Genomic DNA, 22,546 nt, shown 5'->3' with positions numbered 1-22,546 from the left:
AGTGATTTCATTTCCTTTGGATAAATAACCAGAAGTGGAATGGGCTAGATCATCTGGTAATTCTATTTTTAACTTTTCAAGGAATCACCATACCGTTTTCCATAATGGTTATACCAATTTACATTCCCACAGTGTACTAGTGTTCTCTTTGCTCCATACCCTTGCCAGCACTTGCTATCTCTCATCTTGTGATAATAGCCATCTTAACAGGTGTCAGATGATATCCCATTGTTCTTTTTTTAAAGAATGTAGAGAAATTTATTGCCATTTCAAAGTATAACTCAGATGAATCAGGCAAAAAAAAAATTATTAACATTAAAATACATTATTTAACTGGATTTGTCTTTAGAAGATTTCTCTTTTGATAGGCAATTCTGCACCTAATATAGTATAATTTGGTATAAACATATTGTGGATATTTTTAAAAGCCTATGAAAAGATATTTCATGACGTCCATCACAAGTAAATAATAATATATGTTAATATAAATTGATTGATGGATTGTAATTTTGAATTTGTACAATGTTCTAGAAAACTACTGTCTTCACCAATTTTTATCAAATTGGGTATTCCTATTGTGCTGCATGTGTCAAAATGAGCTCAGTAGAATGTGTTTCTTTCATATATGTCAAGTTGCATCTGTTCAAACTATGGAGTTCCCCACACAAAAACCAATATATGTGTTACTGAAACACTTGCTATTGTGGCTGTAAAATATTAATTTCCCTAACATACAGCATTTAGTTTTAAAAGATTAGTCCCTTCATCTGTAGTATTTCCATAAGCCTATTTGTAGCCCCCAAAATCATCAAAATGGGAACAAACACTCCCTTCTGCCATCCCCCTGCCCTCTTTTACTCCTTTAGAGGCCAAAAAACTTTTTCTGTAAAGATAGGAAAATATCTAGATAGGAAGTATGTTAGGCTTTACAAGCCCTGTTGCATCCATTCAGTTTTGCTGTTGGCAAGGAAAACAACAACAACAATAAAACAACCACAGACAGGGTTGCCTGGGTGGCTCAGTCAGTTAAGCAGCTGCCTTGGGTTCAGGTCAGGATCCCAGTGTCCTCTCCCTGCTCAGAGGGGAGCCTACTTCTCCCTCTCTCTTTACCCCTCCCCCTACTGTGCTACCTCTCTCTCTCAAATAAGTAACTAAAATCTTTAAAACAAAACAAAACAAAAACAAAAACAACACCACCATAGACAACCACCACAGTAAGTGAATGGCCATGGCTTCCTAAGACCCACTCTGCGTTGGAGTACTACATTAAATCTGCTCATATTAAATACAGAGCAAGATATATCTTAGAGTCTAAAACAAAGGTAGACTTTTTCTTTCAGAGTCCTTTAGGAAAAGCATTACATAATGCCTGAGAAATATCATCTACTTAAATATAGCCTCACAGTTTCATTCTTTTCTCACCCTGAGATAGTTATTGGGAAAGGGTAATCTGTGGCCCAGTGAAACATCTTTGGGGACATATATTACTTAAATAGAAAGTGATATTACTTCTACCATTATAAGAACCCCAGTTCCCAAATAATAGCAACCCTTGGGTAAGAAGCAAGTATTTGCTGCATGCCTCCAACATACTGAACAGGACAGTGAGTTCTTCCTGGTAGGGGAGAACTGCGGCAACTCAAGGTTCTGTTTTCCTTTCTGTAGAGGGATGAAATTGTCCATTATTTTTCTTTGTATCAAGTAAGGTGAGGACTCAGAAAATTCATTATCAGATGAGATTTTTGTATAGGTAACTGGATCCAAAATGAGTAGAACCCCTTCTGCCATTTTTTCTGCTGGGGTGCTGCAGAATTCAACTGTTGATGGAATCTTCTTTTAACTGTTAGTGCCAACATTATCCAGTAGATGGACATTTACTGCTTTCACCAGCTTGGGATGTGTTGATGCTAGTCCTGCTCTGGTATGAGGTTTTGTACTAGGGTGGCAGGTATGCTCTCTTCCCCATTACAAGGAGATTAAGAGCTTCTCCAACAACTTCTGGGTGACTGTCATTTCCTGATGAAACTTCTCCCATTCACTCAGTAGATTTTGAATAGCACTCTGTGTGTCATGGTTTTAATGCTGTAAACCTGCTCTGGGTTGGTTAAGTTATCTACTATAATCCTTCTTCTGAGGAATTTACTTGGCCACACATCACAGTATATTGACATAAGTTTTAACTATTCGGAAAATTGAGCTGTGTTTTGACCTAGGGCTTCATTTTCTTTTCTTTCTTTTTTTTTTAAATAAGATTTTATTTATTTATTTGACAGAGAGAAAGAGAGAGAGATCACAAGCAGGCAGATAGGCAAGCAGAGAATGGGGGGGGAGCAGGCTCCCCACCCAGCAGAGAGTCTGATGTGGGACTCGATCCCAGGACCGTCATATCATGATCTGAGCTGAAGGCAGAGATTTAACCAACTGGGCCACCCAGGTGCCCCTAGGGCTTCGTTTTCTAAAATAAGCCAATTTGGGGGCTCCTAAGTGGCTCAGTCGTTAACATCTGACCTTGCCACAGGTCATGATCCCAGGGTCCTGGGATTGAGTCTCGAAACGGGTTCCCTGCTCAGCCAGGAGTCTGCTTCTCCCTCTCCCTCTGCCTGTTGCTCTCCCTACATGTTCTCTCTCTCTCTCTCTCTCTTACTCTCTCTCTCCATCAAATAAATAAATAAATTCATCTTAAAATAAGATAAAATAAAATAAGCCTTTTTTTTTTCTTACAGGCTAGACAAAGTGATACTGAAGATTGTCCCCAAACAACTTTAACTAGCAACTTTAACTCACAACTGATCTCTGTACACTGAGCTGGTTTGAAAGATTTTTGTCCTGTAGTAAACTTTAAGACTTCTTGAGATTTCCAGTATATTCTTTACCTCAGATAGTTCCTCTGACTGACCAAGGATGTTTCCCCTATGACGCATTCCAGAGACTTAACCTTTCCATTTTTGGGGGGAATATCATGCGTTATAGTAGTGTTGAGAACTAATATTCTTTTCTTTTCTTTTCTTTTCTTTTTTTTTTTTTTGTTAACATATAATGTATTATTAGCCCCAGGGGTATAGGTCTGTGAATCTCCAGGTTTACACACTTCACAGCACTCACCATAGCACATACCCTCCCCAATGTCTATAACCCCACCACCCTTTCCCTACCCACCTCCCCCCGGCCACCCTCAGTTTGTTTTGTGACATTAAGAGACTCTTATGGTTTGTCTCTCTCCCAATCCAATCTTGTTTCATTTATTATTTTCCTACACCCCACGTTGCGTCTCCACACCTCATAACAGGGGATCATATGATAGTTGCCTTTCTCCAATTGACTTATTTCACGAAGCATAATACTCTTTAGTTCTATCCACGTCATCGCAAATGGCAAGATTTCATTTCTTTTGATGGCTGCATAGTATTCCATTGTACATATACACAACATCTTCTTTATCCATTCATCTGTTGATGGACATCTAGGTTCTTTCCATAATTTGGTTATTGTGGACATTGCTGCTATAAACATTCGGGTGCACGTGCCCCTTTAGATCACTACATTTGTATCTTTAGGGTAAATACCCAGTAGTGCAATTGCTGGGTCATAGGGTAGCTCTATTTTCAATTTTTTGAGCCACCTCCATGCTGTTTTCCAGAGTGGCTGCACCAGCTTGCATTCCCACCAACAGTGCAGGAGGGTTCCCCTCACCATCATCTGTCATTTCCTGACTTGTTAATTTTAGCCATTCTGACTGGTGTGAGGTGGTATCTCATTGTGGTTTTGATTTGTATTTCCCTGATGCTGAGTGATGTGGAGCACTTTTTCATGTGTCTGTTGGCCATTTGGATGTCTTCCCTGAAGAAATGTCTGTTCATGTCCTCTGCCCATTTCTTGATTGGATTACTTGTTCTCTGGGTGTTGAGTTTGCTAAGCTCTTTATAGATTTTGGATACTAGTCCTTTATCTGATATGTCATTTTCAAATATCATCTCCCATTCTGTCCATTGTCTTTGGTTTTGTTGACTGTCCTTTGCTGTGCAAAAGCTTTTGATCTTGATGAAGTCCCAGTTGTTCATTCTGGCCCTTGCTTCCCTTGCCTTGGGTGATGGGAAACTAATATTCTTACAGTTTCAACTTCCACTGTTTTTTCTGTGAAAATCTTCCTTAGTTGAACTCCTAGGATCTCTGATTGAACTACTTTCTTTCATGGATTCTGAAGGATGTGATGTTTTATGGGTTGGACACCAGCCATAACTCAACAGATTTAGGTGGCTCCTCAGTTTTTATTCCATCCCCTGCTCCTCAGACTGGGTTGGTTTCCAAACTATCGAATGTAGTCATTTTTTTTTAAGATTTTATTTATTTATTTGACATAGAGATCACAGGTAGACAGAGAGGCAGGCAGAGAAAGAGAGGGAAGCATGCTCCCTGCTGAGCAGAGAGCCCGATGCAGGACTCAATCCCAGGACCCTGAGATCATGACCTGAGCCGAAGGCCGCGGCTTAACCCACTGAGCCACCCAGGCGCCCCCAAATGTAGTCATTTTTTAACCAATGAAAATGCACCTCCAGATTTCTACTGAAAATAGCTGAAGTTCCTTACTTTTCTGATTTCAGAAGACTGCACGTTACAGATTGCTGGGCTCTGTGTTGCAGAGTAAACTCTTCTACACACTCCTTTTCCATTCCAAAGCTGATCTTCCCAGACCTCTCTGATATCCAGCTGCACGGTCACTAACTCATTTAGTTTTTATCTGAATTTCCCTGATGATTAGTGGTGTTGAACACCTTCTGATGTATCTGCTGGACATTTTTATGTGTTCTTTGGGAAAATGTCTATTCAGATTATTTGCCCATGTTTTAATTAGACTACTTGTATTTTTCCTATTGAGTTGTAGGAATTCTTTATATATTTCAGATACTAATCTTTTAAAAGATACATGGCTTATAAATATTTTCTCCCATTCTATGTGTTGGCTTTTCCTTTCTTTTTCTTCTAAGAAAAATGTTTTTATTATTTTATTGCTAATATTTTATTGCAGCTTTTATATGAGCAAAGCATTTATTTTGATATTAAGTCATACTTTTAAAAGTACAAAAGAGTACTCTTCTACCTGTAAAATACATTTATGGAAAAGGTCACTAAGTCCTTCTTTGTATAAAGAATTTTCTCTACTCTGAAAACAAACCTCCAAAGCACTGATAGGTTGAATAGTGTCCTTCTGGGGGTACCTGGGTAGCTCAGTCAGTTAAGTGTCTGACTTGATTTTGGCTCAGGTCATGATCTCAGGGTCCTGAGATTGAGCCCCGTGTTGGACTCAGTGCTGGGCCTGGAGCTTTGTTAGTATTCTCTCTCCCTCTTCCTCTACCTGCTTGCTCTCTCTCTCTCTCCAAAAAAAAAAAAAAAAAAAAAGAAAAAGAAAGAAAGAAAGAAAGAAAGAAAGAAAAAAGTATACTTTTGCAAAAGTCAGACTTTATGTTGACTGAATTAGTTATAATTAATTAAACAAGAAATATTTATTATATACTTACATGTCTTAACAGATATTATGGAAAATTCAAAAGTATAATAAGTTCCCTGCCTGTGAAGAGTTTATAATCTCATGTGGAAATGAATAGTTGATTTCATTATTTGGATAAAACTTTGGTTTTTCATTTCATTATCATTTCTTTTACTATACAGAGGCATTTTGCTTTGATATAGTTATTCCCACTGATTTATTTTTGCTCTTGTTTCTTATGCTTTGACTATCATATCCTTAAAATCATTGCCAAGACCATTATCAAGGAGCTTTTCCTTGTGTTTTCTTCTAGGAATTTTATGGTTTGAGATTTTACATTTAATCTTTAACCATTTTGAGTTATTTGTTTTGAGTGTGTTAGATAAAAGTCCAGTTTCATCCTTTTACATGGGAATATCCAGTTTTCCAAGCACCGTTTATTAAAGAGAATATCTTTTCTCATTGAGTATTCTAGGCTCCTTTGTCAAATATTAGTTGACCACATACATATGAGCTTATGTCTCGGCCAGACAGTGCCACCAGCTTGGCTCGACAGATGGACAGAGCATCTGGCTAGAACATCTGCTCCAGTGTCTCTCAGAGGAGAATTGCAATCTGCCAAGACCTGGGTGCCAGGTGCTATAAGCCCCACTCCTCCTATTTCTATCTGATCTCCAATGGTCAAGCCCTGCAGATTTCCTCAGTGATTTCTGTGAGGTGAGACCTGAGTGGACCTCCTAGAAAGTGCCTCAAAATGCTGAGGGAGATGGGTGTTCATCTTGGGCCCCCCCCTTTTTTTTTCCACCGGAGAAACCTAGATCCAGAGGTGCTATCTCAGTGCAATGCAGTGTTGTTCTTATGGGGGGTGGGGGTGTTGAGGGAATGGGGAAGGCAACGAATGCAGTCAGAGTGTAGCCACTCCTCTTACCCATCAAACATGGTCCTGTCTGGTATCTGTGGTCCAAGGCGTCCTTTAGCCTCATCTCCAGTTTCTGGGATTTTCACAATGGTGTCTTATCTATGGATAATTACTAGTTGATCTTCTTGTGAGGGAGACCAAACTTGGGAATGACCTATGTCAAAATCTGGATACTATCACTCCTATGATGACATTTTTTTTTAACAAGGTAGACATATTTGAACTGTGATAACATATTAAGTTGGAATACAAATTATTTATAATTTATAACTCCAGTTTATAATGTATATTCTAGTTTGTGGCTATCTTCAAAAGCAATTTCATATTCAGTTCAGTTACCTACAAACAAATGTAATTCTCCTGAGAAATGTAGGCCCTCCTTTCTCTCACTCTCTCTCTTTCTCTCACACCCACACATGCGTACACGTGCTTGTGCTCTTCTGCCTTCCTTCTGTCCCCATGCATTTCTCACCTTTAGTGATTCTACCATATGAAATAATTATCTATTTACAAAAGTTAGAACTATTATCACAGATGAACATCTAATCTGTTTCTTAAAGACCTCTATGGGAAAGAAAGTTTTCAATATCCAGTTTTACACTTTAAATGGTTTTTGCTAGCAACTTTTCCTCTTAATAAGCTACAATAAATGTTGATTCTGATTTGTGACAGGTGGTTCATCTCTAAGAACCCACAATACTGATTTCAATGTTTTTAAAAACTTGCAAAAATAGGTAACACAAGAAATTCATTCAGACCTATATTCCACAAAGTCTTTTCCTAAATTGTTGTATAAGTATATATTCATATTTTTTTAAATATTTTATTTATTTATTTGACAGACAGAGACCACAAGTAGGCAGAGAGGCAGACAGAGAGAGAGAGAGAGGAGGAAGCAGGCTCCCCACCAAGCAGAGAGCCCTACATGGAGCTCGATCCCAGGACCCTGGGATCATGACCCGAGCCGAAGGCAGAGGCTTTAACCCACTGAGCCACCCAGGCGCCCCTATATATTCATATTTTAATGAAGCAAACATGACTTTGGTCTCATAAATAAGACTCACTACAGGCTTTTCCACCAGAGAATATGTCTTTCTCTGCATGTAATTTGAATTGCTCCTGAATGTAATTTAAGACCAGTTTGTGAAATTTTATTAAATAGCTAGACATTTTGTGGCTATTAAAACCAGCACTTCCTTTTGGATTACTCTTTACATTGGTATTAAATGAAAAGAATAATCTTTAAGGTGTTAAAAGAAGGCTTAATGTTTTCTACAACATGAACATTGCTGGTTATCTCTGATTAGCATTGTAGCTCACCATCATCTCATTTGGTTTTCATCAGCTCCAATTCTAAAAAGGGTCAGATGGGGAAAGATTGAATAAAGAAGCAGTGGTTTATGGTAAATAGCTAGAGATAGGAATTGGTTCTGTTAGCTCAACTTGTTCCTCATTAAAAGGAGATTACGGATAGAGGACAAATTTGAAAGTGAAGAATGGGTCAAAGAGGTACAAAAATAAAGGCTAACTTTTTTTTAACCCTAAACAATAAGTTCTCAATTAGAAATTAACTTCATGCCACATAAACAGTGGTTTGGTTTGGTTTTGTATGTGCGGGATTTTGTATGTTTACTTTCTCTAACCAGAGTCACCTTATAGCTCTGAGCACTTCTCTGGCACACTGAATAATCCATAACCAACATAAGCTAGTGGACTGTTGAAAGAAGAATGGTGCCCTCAGCATAAAAATCAGGAGGAAAGTGAATTAGGACTCTAAATTAATATGTCATCATGTTTTATATGTGTTGTTCATTAGAACAAAAAGAAAGGAATAGGAGTTTAGTATTTAAAATTTTCACTTGGTTCATTAAAATTTCTCTTGCCCAACAAATATAGGTCTGGAATATAGTGTGGCAAAGACACATCACCAATTATTTCATGTACTCTTATACTTCCCAGGGCTTCTGCAGTTAGGTGAGGCCATATGAGTAGTTCTGGTCAATGGAATTACATGTCTTTTCCAGAGCAAAACACTTCATTCCCAGTGAAAGTTTTTATGGAGCGTTCTTTGCCCATCACATGGGTGGGGAAGAAGCCATGTGTTCCAGATGGTTCAGCTATAAGATAGTGGGGCTTCTGTCAGCCAAAATCTCTGAGTGACTGAATCCAAGGTACTACACAACTTTAGCTTTGCCCTAGATCTGTTTCATGAGCAAGAAGAAAATATTGTTAGGTTAAGCTGCTGAGATTTTATGGTTAATTCATTACTTCTGTATATTATAGCAGAACTTCAAGAATAATGAAAGAACTGTAAGAACAATGCAAATAAAAGGGAATTGTTTTTCCTCCCAGCCCCTCCCCCATAGAAACACAATTTAGAAACAACAGCCAGTCTGACACCATCATGTTTGCATGACATATGAGCATAATGTTTGTGATGAAGATCAGAAATATCACCAATCAAAAATATTTACACAAGTATACACTTTCACACCTACACATATATTTAAACATGCCCTAAGGATACTATGTTCTGTGAGATTTAAGATAGAGCAGTTGAAAATCAGTATACATCACATTTTCATGTCCTTTTCTTGAGTGAATGAAGGTCTTAGTCACTAATGTGTGACTGTCCTTGAAGACATTATGTTTAGGTGTCTATCTCCAACATCATTTGACAGATGTGATTAAGAGATGTCTAGAACTGTTATTAAACACAAAACACACAGGTAAACATCCAGAGAAGGCTTTCCAGATGGTCTTTGGGGAGTGTAAAATAAATTCTTCATGAAAAAATGGGCTCTACCATCAATCACCGTTTCCTGACTATAATAAGTGCATCCTTCCCCTTGTCTCAATTGTTCTATTAATAATTTGCTGCTATGTCCTAAATTCTCTTACTAGATGTTATTTTTTCAATGTTGACATGATTTATTATTGGAAAAGGCAGTTTATAACATTCTGTAACTAATGGATTAAAACACTTGCTACATTTTGGGGGATGCAAAACTCCTGATGCATACATCAGAAGAATAAATGGATGACTACAGGAATATAGGAATAGTACATCTAAAAATGCTGGTACTTAAAAAAAAATCCTTATCCTAGTGTACAGTGCAAACTACACAATACCACAGTTGGCTGGTACAGAGGATATCATCAGAAATGGTCTGAGTCAAACATAATCATATGTTTCCCTAAGATTTGAGACCCAGCAAGTGTGATCACTTCTTCCTGGTAGCGGTTGAAAGTCAAGTTTTCTACTATGTAGAGAAAAAAGTCTTAAGTAAGATGAAAAACAAATACAACAGATATAAAGTTTTGTTGTACAAGATAAGTACATTCTAGAGATCCCCTGTTAAAAAAAAAAATGTGTCTATTGGACATTGAAAACTTACTTTCTCACAGAGGACCTTAAAAAACAGATTAGATGTTTATCTGTGAGAACAGTTCTGACTTTTGCAAATAGCTAACAATTTGTGCTATACATTTTAAAATCTGTTGATAGTGTAGATCTCAAGTTAAGTGCTCTTAGCACAGTAAAATTAAAAATTTTTAAAGCTAATGCAGGGGCGCCTGGGTGGCTCAGTTGGTTAAGTGACTGCCTTTGGCTCAGGTCATGATCCTGGAGTCCTAGGATCAAGTCCCACATCAGACTGCCTGCTCAGCAGGGAGTCTGCTTCTCCCGCTGATCTCTCTCCTCTCATGCTTGCTCTCTCTCTTTCTCTCAAATAAATAAATAAAATCATTTAAAAAAAAAAAAAAAAAGCTAATGCACATAAAGACACTGAGATGAGCCACTGAGGAAACTTTGAGGTTTTGCTTCCATTATTACCAAGGCCTATGTGTATCTTTATTCCTAGATTCCAGTATCCCTGTGGAACTCAGATTTTAACAGGGTCACCTGCCCCTTGAGGCCTGGCTAATGGACTTGAACCCTAATTCCACTATTTGTGGATCATTTGTAAAACTTTGCAAGATTTCTATTAATCACTAGGATTTGGGAGGTGGGGGATGGAATGTGGAAGTGGCTTAGATTTTCATGGTCATTTTTGGCATCTACTGAATTAATCCTGTTAATTTTTCTGACTGATGATGTTCCTCTCTGATTTGTGTCAGTCTAGTCATGGGATTCAGCCTCAATCTCTTTCTGTAATTCTTAAAAACAATTAAACTTTAAAACAACAGCAAAGTACTCTGACTCTCAAATACAGCATTTGTAGGCACAACAGATTCTACTGAAGGTTTGAAGAAGTCAGAAAAAAGATTTACAACAAAAAAAATGGAAGCAGTGAGTTTTCGGTATTAAATTTTTGAACACCCCATTCCAGGATGGCCCTGTTCCCTATTTAGAATTCCAGCTTTTCCTCGTCATACTGATTCCTTTCTTCCTCTATGCCATCTCGACCTCCTTAATATCTCTTCAGGAGAGCTACAAATTATCCTCGAGCACTGCTTTGAATTTTGGCTCAAAGCTCAAATTTACATGTTCAAATCCTTCCAAGGATGCAAGAGAAAAGAAATTAATTTTACAGTGTCCACCCTCCTTAGGCAGCAGTTGTTTTAAATGGCAATTTTCCCTATCACTCCTGTAGTAAATTTACCTTTTTTTCTTTCTTTCTTTCTTTTTATTTATTTATTTATTTTTGTGTGTGTGTGTGCTAGGTCAAACTTAAGAGACCCACACTCAAAAATAAATGCATGATGTACCGGCAAAGACCAATGTAGATTAGTTAAATATCATTTATACAACATTTAAGAGCTTTTTTCTTTCAAGAATATGTTGTTCCTCTGAAGAGGAAGGCCAATCTGGACTGTCTTAGACAGTAATTGTATCAAACATCTTTACCTTCAGATACATAGGGCACTTCCAGCCAGGGTTATACATGGTTGGCAAGCAGAGGTCTTTGGAGACATGCTTTAATTAACAAGTGTAATAAATGTTGAAGTAGACAGAAGAGACACAAATTGTGTGCTTCTACATGGCTTTAAAAGAGTTAGATTTTCTGCAATATTATTCAGTAACTACTCCTCTATTAGGTAATCTCTTTTTCATGGAGAGTAAAAAAGTAAAATTCAAATAATCCAATCTTAATTTACCATATTATCTGAACTATGGTAGTCTAGATAGGAAAACACAAACCATAAGTGACTCTTAATCTCACAAAATAAACTGAGGGTTGCTGGGGGGAGGGGGTTTGGGAGAAGGGGGTGGTATTATGGACATTGGTGAGGGTATGTGTTTTGGTGAGTGCTGTGAAGTGTGTAAACCTGGTGATTCACAGACCTGTACCCCTGGGGATAAAAATATATGTTTATAAAAAATAAAAAATTATATTAAAAAAAAAGAAAACACATATTCTAGACATCTAATTGTTAGTATTTTTCCATGGGACTTCCTCAAACAAGTAATGTATTTCTAATTCAGACATTTTCAAAATCTCTATTGTATTTTTTTTAAATACCCAAATCGCTTAATTAATTAATTAATGTAAGATGTGTTAGCAGTATTCTATCCTTCTATTTCAAACTCTGCTATCTCACTGAAATTAACAATTAGATACAAGGAAAGGTAAATAGCAGGTTAAGGTACACACTTGAAATCAAGATAATGACCTAACCAGTACAGATGAGTGCATTTTCCCTTGTGGCACTTTCTCTTGGCTTAACACTTCCAGGTACCTGCCATGTGTGTCCAGCCTTTCCCTTGGAGAAGTGAAGAACACCTCCAGCAAGGTGTTCTTTCAAATTTCCTAGTCCTGGACTTATTGTTACAATCAGAAACAGATTCAGAAATCAAAGTACAAAAGCAGGTATTTTTGAGAGCTCTGGCAAACACAATGATGCGGCCTGCAGATCATTCAAGAAGAGACTCACTGTCCAGCTATGAGGAATGTGGTTAGCTGATAACCTCCAGCTCTTAGCTTCTTCGAGGTCTGCCTTAGCTTTTGATCTAGGATCAAATTTTTTACATTGGCTCTCAGTCAAAGACTGATTAGAGCCAAGCAAAGGACAGGACTACACCAGATAACCTATATCTTTGGTCCAGAGCACCCTACCAAGCTGGCAGAGACATTCTTAGTTCTTCATGTAGATTGATTGCCTCTTTTTTTACTCTTTTCCTTTCATAGGCTTTACCCTCCAATAAAAATTTTGTCTTAGCATCTGATGTCTGGGTCACCCAGTGAACATAGTTGGTACCAGGAATGGTCTGAGAAGGCAAGCAGTAAGATGGGGTCTGGGTAACTGTCCCTCACTCCTCAGCTGACAATGTAGATCCTACCCTGAATGGCAAGTGGAGTATGGGCAGCTTCTGGCACAAGGGAGTATTCTACTTGTTCAAACTTTTACCTGTGACCACCTGGGAGACTATCTGGGGATGGCTACACTCTAGCATTGAGGATTCAGGCATTCAAACTCTACGGGGCAGGGGAGGGGAGAATGGTTAATAAATATAAAGATAATGGAATTAAATAATCTTTACTGAGTTAATTGTTGCCCTAAAAGTGGATAATGAAAATCTGGCAGAAATTAAGAAATAATAGAAAGTGAAGCATAAGAGCAAGAGAGTCTACTTAGCAGCTAAAAAGCAGCCCTCCACTCATGCAGTTGGCAAGCAGAAAAAGATGAAGATCAAGGTCAGTATTTAACAGTTAGTTACTGAACTTCAAAGATGGTTGAATGTTCAACAGAGTCAGGGCTGTTATGCTGACATCAGCTCCTAGGATGCTACACCAGGAACATCTAATGAAGATTTTGAGTCCCCATCATTCTCTGAATGTACAAAATGTCCCCACCCTTCCCCATGAACAGCTAGCACTCTTCCCACAAGGAAAGGTAAGACAGAGGTTTCTCCCAAACAAAGCAACAGATGACTTCTCAGGAGTTTTCCTGACCAATTCTCCTGACAAACAGACTTACAGCAAGTGTTAAGACACAACAATGCAGCTAAGGAAGTGTTGGCTCTCATGAGAGGGGAAACAGTATCCCAAAGAGCTATGATAGGTAGCAGGCTTACACACATGTACTTATGGAACTGGATACAGCAGGTGCTCCATCAAAAGAGCCGGACCATAATTCTGGATCAGGAAGAGTGTATTGACTTGGAGATGGGATTTAATATTCTGGTGAAAAGCTAGGCAATGGCACAAATTGCTGCTTGGATTTCTAGCAGAAGCCAGAAAAAGTCACCCGGGGTGAATGAGATTGAACTATGTGAATTCCTGCGGCAGCTAGTAAAGGAATAGATTAAAAGTCTCAGTGATTTGGCTCTGCTGGAACAATTATGCTATGTGAGGCCAAAATATCCAAAAGACTGCATTCCTTAAGAAGGCCTAGAGAACACACTATTTGCCAAGACCATAAGGAAAGGACTGGTATGAGCATCATTAGCATCATAAAATGTTCAAGATAATTCTCTGTAGGCCAGGGCTGATGGTGGAGGCTGTCACAGAAATTAGTTTGCTGATGGAAGTAAGACCCTGATGCAATAAAGGTCAGGTTCTGTGATTTAACTGCCAGAAGCCAAAGGATTATAATTATTTTAATGAGCAACAATATCAGAATGGCATCCAGGAATGCCTAACCTGTGAAGAGTTATAGAGATGGTTAATAGAACATGTCATCCCTGGGGACCAGTGCTGAGCTCTTAGCATGGTATGATTTCTTGAGGCACCAACAACCCTTTCGTGACAGATTGGATACATTGGGTCCCTTTTGTCTGGAAAGGGCAATAATTTGTTAGTGCAAGCATAGATAACTATTCTGGTTATAGGCTTTCCCGCCTACTGGGCATCGATCAGAACCACTACTTGGGAGTTTACAGAATACCTGATCCCACACAAGATGGGCATCCCACCAGGAAATCCACTTTCCAAGAAATGAGATACTATGGGCTTGGTATCTGCTAGTCTTATCCTGCACAACCCAGAAGCTGCTAGCCTAAATGGACCTTTTGAAATGGTCTGCTAATGCACACAAATGCACCAACTTCAAAGCAACCCCCCATGGGGATGGAGCATCAAGACAAACATCTAAATCCCAGAACTTTGTAACCTGCTATGTCCCAAAAAGGACAGAAACTTGGATCTGGGAAACTTGGGATGATAGCAGGGGTGGAGACTTTCCTACCTTTTGAGTAAGAGGTCTCCCAGGGAGACCTCTTTTCCCCAGAGGAGGGAGTAAGTGTCCCTTGTCTGTAAGAATTGGCTGCCTCTTAGTCTCCATGTAGCTAGGAATCAGTCAGGAAGGAGGGTCACTGAACTTCAGTTGCCTCTTCCAGCAGGAAGGGGTAGAGTTGTGCTTACAGTTGGGGGCAGGTGTGATCCTTTAAGGTCTTGCTCTTAAGATTTGTTAGGGAGGACCAAGCTGAATCAGTCTAGGCTAATTATTCCCCATAACTGAGGCAAGACGCTGCTATGTACTATTCTCAATCCCCTGTGAATCATGAGGTTTTCTATGTGGCCCGGTGGGAATAGGCATACTCTTCAGTCCCAGAGGAGCCCCAAGCAAGGTCACCTCTATTCCTTCAGTATTTTTCTCTCACTAGCCCTGGGCAGTTCCTTCAGACTCTGGTGCTGATCTGTACTCAGTGGAATATTGGTGAGGGGCCTTCTGAAGATCTCTGGAATTTTCTGTACAGCTTTCTCCTCTCTGGTATTCTGCCCTGCAAACATTAGCCACTTTGGCCTCCCCCAGGCTCTCTACTCCATCTTCTTAAGAGGAGTCTTCCAGGTTTTGCCTGAGATCTCCAGCTTGAAAACTTCATCAAGGTGTATGCTGGGATAATAATAAGACTCATCTTGTTTGCTCCTTGTTTTTCAAGGGTTATTGTCCTTTATTGGAACCGGGTTTGTGTGTGTGTGTATGTGTGTGTATACATATATACACATTTACATCTATCAGCCTGGTCTTTATTTCCTTTGTTATTTCAGGTGGTAGCATAAATCCAATCCCTGTTACTCCATCTTGGTCAGAAGATGTCTTCTCACATTTAAATCCTTGGTAAGTACCAATTTCTAATTAAAATGGTAGTTGTGTAGATTTTTCTGTTATTTGTTTGTTAAAGTAATGCTCTAAAGATCACTTCCTGTTAATATTGCCAGCTGTTTCACCTTTTTCTTTAAGGTGAAAAGTGAAAAAATTCAATCTCTGTAGGTAAGCATCAAGAGATATTTCCACTGCTCCTTATATTCAGGCTGTCCTTTTCGAGTATTAACTATATTTTGAGGTTTTACTGCCCACAGCACATGGTAACTTAGGAAGGGTTACTTGTGGAAATATTTTCAGTGAGTCTATCTTATTCAAAAAAGAGGAAAGGCATTTCCCCGAGGAATATTTATAAATGTGTTCTTTAAGCCAGGGCAGTAATAATTCCAAAGCTTCTGGCTCAGTGTGTAAATCAAATATGAAAATCCATAAGAACTTCTGAGACCTTTAGCTGTAGGCCTTAATTCAAGCTCTTCAATAAAGCTGGATTTAACCAACTAGCACTTAGGTTTAATTCAATTAAATAAGCGTGTATTGAGGATCTGTTTTGCACAAAGTCTCAAAGTATCATGAGGAGGAGCAGACAAAACCGGTGCTGACATTATTACCCTGGGGACATATTCTTTAGGACAACTTCAATACAAATCAGCACGGAAAATGTCAGTAAATGGCGGTTCCCATAAACTCTCACCAACGATCAAATTAGCTCTCAAGAAGAAATGTAAAACTTGCCATGTGACTTAGAGAGTTTTTCACTAGAAATAATAGAATGGGATCAAAATCAGCAAAGAAACAAATGATGAGTAGAAGAATGTATTTAACAAATTCAAAGGAAAATGGATATAGTTAATTCAGATTGGTTGGGGGGTAGCCAACGTGCAGGAGAATAAACTGGAAAAGTGAAAGCTGGATCCTCTTTGTCGAAGGCCTTCATTGCCAAGCAGAGAAGGAAGTTTCTGCCTAATGACAATAAGGAGCTGCTGAAAGATTTTGAACGTGAGAATAACTTTGTCAGCAAAATAAGTAATACATAGTGATGTGCATAAAATAATAAATGGATTAGGGAATTGCAGCATTAAAGGTATATATGAGATATCGGAAAACAAAAATTAAGACAAGCAAAAATGCTTTACAGAATATTTTTTTAACATGGTGCTTTTAAAAGGTAAGTAAAATTCTAATGTAGGAGAAACAACATCAGCCCAGGAAGGAGATTTAAAAGAGTAACAGTGGCAACTGTTCTCTAAAAATGCTCCTATTAACAGAAAGTGTATGAGAATTTTTAGAAAACAAAAGAGAAACGTCCCACAAACTTGAAAAATGCTCAATTTCAGAAACAAATTAAAACATTAAATTCCATTTTACTTTTTAAATGATCAAATGTAAAGAAATGAGAAGACCTAAAAGGTTTAAGGATGCCCTGCAGACATTACAAAGCATGACGTTTAAATTGTTTAAATCCTTGTCCTAGTAATTCCCCTTCAAGGACTCTTTCCTAATGAAATAGAAACTCAGGAAAAAGTTATGTGCAAAGACAGTAAACATGTTATTACTTATATTCTTAAAGCACTAAACATAATTTTAGTTGTTCAAGCAAGGGAAAATAATACTTTGGACCATGAATGAAGTCATCTTTAATCCTTGCCCCTACACCTCAGGAAGTTACCTCCCAGTGCCATAGTTCAGTAAATTATAATCTACACCACTCATACTATAATGGAAGGATATTTCTTTTCCAAAAGATTTCATGATATGAAACATAAAGACTTCCTGGCACCACAGATCACAGCACAAACACGTGTTTAAGAAATATAGAAAAGAAAATTATTTAAAAGAAAAAGGGAATGAATATAAAATTATAATAATGAGGCAAGCATCTTTGGTAATGATTATTTTAGAAAATCTGGCAACTTAAGATCAGCTAATGTAATTTAGGCATTCTTCTGCTTTAAAAAGATGATAAGAGGGACACCTGGGTGGTTCAGCTGGTTAAGCATCTGCCTTTAGCTCAGGTCGAGATCCCAGGGCCCTGGGATCAAGTCCCACATTGTGCTCCCTGCTGGGTGGGGAGCCTGCTTCTCCCTCTGCCTGCTGCTCCCCCTGCCTGTGTGTGCTCTCCCTCTCTATCTGACAAATAAATAAATAAATAAAATCTTTTTTAAAAGATAATAAGAATACAAAAGTAAATTAAATATGATCTTCACCTTCAAAGAACTCACTGACTAGTGGAAGCACAAAAAAGTATCTGTGAAAATATAATTAAATAGGTCGACCTCACTGTACTCTATTCAGATCATCTCTTATCTATAAAATATCAAAAAACATGTTTTAAGCAATTTTAAATGAATAATTGTCATATGCTATTAATAAAGTCAGTTACTTATAGTGTGGAACTAAATTTAGTACACAACTCAAAGTTATGAATATATGTGAGGGGAAAAAAGAACTTCTTTAGAAACTATTTTAACTCTTGTCCTGCATTTAAATTGGTAGAGAGAAAATGATTTGAGAAAATGATTTTTTTTCCTTTAGAATACTATTTTTCTTTAGAACACAACAGATGGAATTTTGAATTTATTCAAGATTTATAGTATCCTATTTGTAGGATTCCCATGAGCATATCTATAATTGAAGTTGCAATCTTAGGAAATATGTTTTAGGAAAACTGTTTTAATTTATCGTCAGGCTAATAATGAAAGATGGACTAATTTGTTTTTCCATGTCACAGATGGACTGTTTCAAAAAGCAGAATTTGTTGGTAGACTTATTGTTACTATTTCAGTTGGTACCATAACAAATTTATAAAGTTAAACTGCTATTCCTGGAATAACTAAACATTGAGATAACTACTACCTAGAACATCATAAAAATTGAAGTGCTTGGGCTGCCTGGTTGGCTCAGTGGGTTAAGCCTCTGCCTTCAGCTCAGGTCATGATCTCAGGGTCCTGGGATTGAGTCTCACATCGGGCTCTCTGCTAGGCAGGGAGCCTGCTTCCTTCTCCCTCTCTCTCTCTCTCTCTCCCCTCTTGCCTTTCTGCCTACTTGAGATCTCTCTCTGTCAAATAAATAAAATCTTTAAAAAAAAAATTGAAGTGTTTATATTATAAAAGTTTAATACCAACATTTTGTAGATAAACTGTGCCATAAAGAACCAACTGGCTCTTGAATCTTTGTGTTTCTCAACCCATATATTAAAATGCTGTTATGTTGTTTACTTTAGTTAAGAAAATAAAACAACTAATATTGACACTTGAATTTACTATTTGAAACCTCATTCTGATTTATGTTCCATACCTATATCTATACTAGCAAAAACAAATAAAAGTTATATATATAAGATAAAACAACTACTCCTTAATTATAGATCTAAAGCTAGAAGTGTTTTTAAAGCAGGATTTTAGTTCAAAATCTGCTTTCAACCCAGGAGATGGTAAATGACTGTTTCAAGGCCACAAAGTTAGGAAGTGCACAAGAAGATTCAAGGTTGTTTCTTTAACTCTAGCACAGTGGGAACTATTTCCACAACATCATGAGATCTCCCTGAATTAAGAAGGAACTTAATTTTAGTTTCTTTCTTAGTTTTTTTCATTAATGAAACATTTTTCTGATCTTTGGCTAGAAATTTAAAAGAAAGATGAAGGTATTAATATTTCATCACTATTTATTACTCATAATTTCATATAAAAACACATCTCTCATCTGAAAAAATTAAAAAAATGTTTGACATAATTTTAAATGTCAAAAGATATATGTGATGATGCTTTTCATATATTTAAAGATAACACATGGAAACTTATTCAGTGGAAACTAAAGATAAATAATACATTAAACATTGACTATATTTACCAACAGTATATAGAGTGAATGTTTGTGAAGTTCAGAGGGAGCTATTGTCCAATACTGCATTATCTATCATGCCAGCTACTACTAATAGTAATTGGCACAAGGAAGAAGGCTAGGTTAAGAACCTAAATTACAGATGCCATTTACCAACCATATTTGGTTCTGTTACGGTATATGAAAACAATTTTAAAATGATCATCCAGAAAACAATGAAAGAGATGTAAAGGAGTCTTTTTTCATAAACATACTGTCCTAGTTAATGTACAGCAAATATACTTCATTTCTATGCCTTTAATACAGTTTCAATTATTGTCAAAAACAACCTAATATAGTTGTTGAATTTGAAGTTTCCATCATTTATTCATAAATTTGAGGGGTTTGCTATCCATTCTTTTCTTCTTATTTAGCTATTTGGGAATATTTATTTTGCTATGCCTTATTTATTTTTATATTTCTATAAAAATTCTATTCTGAATTAATCATAGTAGTGTATATGTACATACATATACATAAAAAATTTGTTAGTTTGCAAACATGTTTAAGCCAACAGATTTTTAATTATCCCAAACATTTATTCTTCCTTTTTACCAAAGAGCCATATAGTCTGGTAGAGAGATACTGGATCCTTTCATCAACCCTATGAGAAAAATATTCTTTTGCCCTGAATTTAACAATTTTCAGAAATCAGTGGTTTCAAGTAGTTCTTCCTCTTTTGTAGATGTCTGACAACAGAGATATTCCTCTTCTAATGCAGACAGAAAAAGAAAAAAAGCCACTGCTGGTCTTCAGGGCATCTCAAACTTCAGCGTACACGCGAATCACCTGGGCCTCTTGTTAAAATGTGGGAGTGACCCTGAGATTCTGCCTCTCTAATGTGGAGCAGGCCACACTGAAGAGCAGAGAAGTAAGCCACATTTCCCTTCTTTTTTCCTTTAACCCTTCTCCAACCCATGTGAGTTTCAACATCTCTAGAAATATATTTCTGACATTATTCAGTTAAAAATCAGAATGCATTAGAGAAAATAAAGAGTTAACTTCCTCCCGGTGTTATGATTTTATACTAAATAAACCTGGAAGAATACCATTATACCATATTTTAGGTTAATATCAGTCAAACAGGTTTTGCTGGACCCACTGTATTTTATAAATTCAAACAATAGGAATCCGAATATACAAAGAAAACATTACAATGGGCCAGGTAACATACTATGATATATGAGAAGTATTTAAAAATATAGCCATGAAAAAATATATATATAACCATGCACTGTACTGAACATAATTCATTTGTATATTATAGAAAAATTATGGAAAATAACAAGAGAAGAAACTGAGTTATAAAGGGAAATACTGACAGAGTCGATAATACACAATTTATATAGCAGTAGACTATATGTCACATTTTTAATGCATATTCTTAATGCAATTACCTTAGTCAAATATATTTATTCATCAAATATTTATTCAATACCCCCAACCTAGACAATGAGGATATAAATAATAAATAAGGCATAGCCCAGAATCTCTAGAATAAGACAGTTTAATAAAAAGTTTAACACACAATATCAGTGCAACATGACAGATGTTACTAAATTAGTATGAGCAAACCAGATGAGAGTAGTTCTGCTTCCTAAAGTCAGGGAGGGTTTCATTGTGGAGATAGAATGTGAGCAGGATCTTGAAAAACAAGAAGTTTCCTTAATTGAAGATGGAAACAATATTTGCAAAGGCACATAGACTGGAAAGATTTTAGGTATTGGCATATAAATCAGTATAAGCCATCCCTGGATACCCGAGGCAAGCCCTGCTGGAGGAGGTGAGGAAGGTGGATTGTGCCACCATTAGGAAGATCTGTGCCAGGTTAGGGAGCTGAGACTTGATGCTCTAGTTTGAACCATTGATCTTCATACTAAGCAAGGTATTCCCTGGAGTACACAGAGACTTTCCAAGGGCCCTACAAGCAAAATATCATATAAAAGCCATATATACTCTTTCTGAAAACTGATCTGAGAAAGAGACTGAAATTCATGCTGTTTCTTACTCTTCTCCCTCTACTCTAAAAGCAAGGCATCCTCCTAGATCTTAATATAGTGCCTTGCTCTAATGAGTAAAACTTACCCTGAATCAAACAAAGGTTATGGCTGATACAAGCCTTTCCTTGTTGAGAGTACCTCTAATACTGTCTTAACAAAACTGCTAACAAATCATATGATTTCCATTTCTTTGCTTTCAAAAAATATTAAAAGTAACCTAGTTGAGCTGCCACATGACAGATCATGTATAAATATGTATATAAATATAAGTATAAATAGTATTTCATGATAGATCACCATATGACTTTTGGCATATAATTCTGGGACTCTATGCAACCCCAAGTTGAAGGATATTGCTAAGAAAAGAAAACAAAATATTTTTGTATCCATCTACTAATATTTGAATAAATTTTCTCAGTTTTTCTATATACAAAAAAAAAGAAAATAAAAAGACCCTATCTCCTTGTAATGAGTAACATTTACCTGTAACCATATGACATCATTGATAAAAGCTTCATCACATCTTTATAGAGACTGTTTTCACAAGCGGTTAAACAAAAGTTCATAAGTTAAAAAAAAAAGAAACTATGACTTGCTAAAGGATTTTGTGATCATTAAGGGTATCAAAATACTTCCCTTGAATAGGATGAGAGTCCAATTGATTCGATTTTCTCTTTCTTTTCCCATTTCCTTCGTTGACTACGTGCTATTCAAATTTCTAGGTCAATGTACATAGATTTCCTTTCTTGAGATTGTCTTTTTTTTTAAGATTTTATTTATTTATTTGACAGACATAGATCACAATTAGGCAGAGAGGCAGCCAGAGAGAGAGTGGGAAGCAGGCTCCCTGCTGAGCAGAGAGCCCGATGCAGGGCTTGATCCCAGGACCCTGAGATCACGACCCAAGTCAAAGGCAGAGGCTTAACCCACCGAGCCACCCAGGCGCCCCTCTTGAGCCTGTCTTAATATAATGTCTTCTTTTTCCCTTCAAGTTTCAGTGTGGAAAAGATTTCATCAAGTTATTTTTGTAGTAACCGGTATAGTAATTTGTCTCTATAATTTAATATCTACAGATTTACATTTATATTACCTGATAAATTATTTGCTTTATAATATAGTATCTATAAAACAGTACTCAGTGGTGGCATAAAACCAGTAGCAAAGGGAAACCAGAATAGAACATATGAAGTATTACTAGTCTGCAACAGGTAATGAGCACCTAGATTGCTAAAAATTCTAGGCTTGCTATAATTTGCATAGATGGCTAATTTAGGAAATATA

At 37.1% G+C, this 22,546-nt stretch overlaps 1 pseudogene; it reads right to left on the bottom strand.

Moving 5' to 3' along the window:
• Positions 1–1,639: 1,639 nt before the first annotated feature.
• Positions 1,640–6,465, bottom strand: LOC131830207 (golgin-45-like; annotated as a pseudogene).
• Positions 6,466–22,546: the final 16,081 nt, after the last annotated feature.

Source organism: Mustela lutreola, chromosome 4 (assembly GCF_030435805.1).
Source record: "Mustela lutreola isolate mMusLut2 chromosome 4, mMusLut2.pri, whole genome shotgun sequence".
NCBI classification, from domain to species: domain Eukaryota; kingdom Metazoa; phylum Chordata; class Mammalia; order Carnivora; family Mustelidae; genus Mustela; species Mustela lutreola.
This window is presented reverse-complemented; position numbering and strand designations above follow the sequence as displayed.